The sequence below is a fragment of the Morone saxatilis genome, unplaced genomic scaffold (assembly GCF_004916995.1).
Source record: "Morone saxatilis isolate NCDOM2014 unplaced genomic scaffold, NCSU_SB_2.0 Contig3, whole genome shotgun sequence".
Lineage (NCBI taxonomy): Eukaryota > Metazoa > Chordata > Actinopteri > Moronidae > Morone > Morone saxatilis.
The window spans coordinates 10,226,088-10,227,356 of NW_023339873.1; positions in this window are offsets into that span (position 1 = coordinate 10,226,088).

A 1,269-nucleotide genomic window follows, 5' to 3' on the forward strand; every position below is an offset into this window, starting at 1 on the left:
TAATTGTTGAATAGAAAGCGTGTTATTAAAAATGACGAAAACACAAGGGCAGGGGGAGCAAAAGGGGGGATTAATATCATTTCTGTTTACTCTCGGGCTGTCAGAAGACACAAGCATGCACAGGCTCACACACACACGTTTAGGTATGCTCTGCCTGTGTCTCTTTCTCTCTCTCTTCCTCTAAATCTGCGTTTCTATTTCGCACACATATCAACACGCACACAGAAGCCGCATGTGACCCAACTCAGAAGAATGAGCGTTAGGCAAGGTGCAAATTACCATGCGCACCGCCGAGATAAGAACTAAACCCATTTTCAAAGCTCAGAATAAATGCCAGATTCTTTTTGATGCAAGAAGTCTGTGACTTTTTCCATCGCTTATATTCAAAGATTAAGGGAGGAAATAAAAGAGAAACATAAAGTCAACACCATGAACAATTTAGCTATCTCCAAGTCACATGAAAAATGGGGTTTCTCATTCCCTCTGCCTATCTACACACTCTTATCCACCAAAATCACTTATCAGTGTTTGACTTCAAGGGATGTTTTATCATTGCGGCTTTAAGATAGTGCGCTGATACTGCCGACCATTTGGATGACAGGACTAATGTTACATGTCCTGTGTAATTGGTGGAGGTGCAAATGACAAACCATTATGCAAAAACCCTTCGCTATCTGTGTTTTGCTATGGTCACTGGTTGAAATTATGATAATTAAATGGGATATACCCCCACACTCAAGCAGACAATGGATTCGCTAGCGGGGCACTTCAGATATTACGCTGTTTAATCTAACTGAGGAGCATAATTTTCATTTTCATACACAGTTATAAACAAAAGTTCAAATTGAAATCAAAGTTTTAGAAATTATCATTTTAAACAAGTGAACTGATTCCAATATAAATGAAGACAAAAAAAGTAATCTGCGTCTTTGTATTGCTACAAGTATTTCTGCAACCTTCCCCAACTCCAGTGATTAATATAATCAGGCTTATCAGACCTGCAGACGCCTATGTAAAAGCTTTCAAAATGAACAACTTCATTTTCAAAAGTGTCTCATCTGCACCAGACTTGGTTCGTCTGCAGCTCAACAATGATTATAGAAATAACATACTGAAGCAGACTGTGCAGACGTTGGCTGAAGGGCAGAGAAGCAGGATTCAGTGGATGTGTTGCACTGGTTGTTAAGGCAACTATATCTGTCTCCCTGCTTTGATGTGGAGGCTCCTGTCGCCTGCTACACTCCCAGATGCTGTTATTTGGGGCTAGGA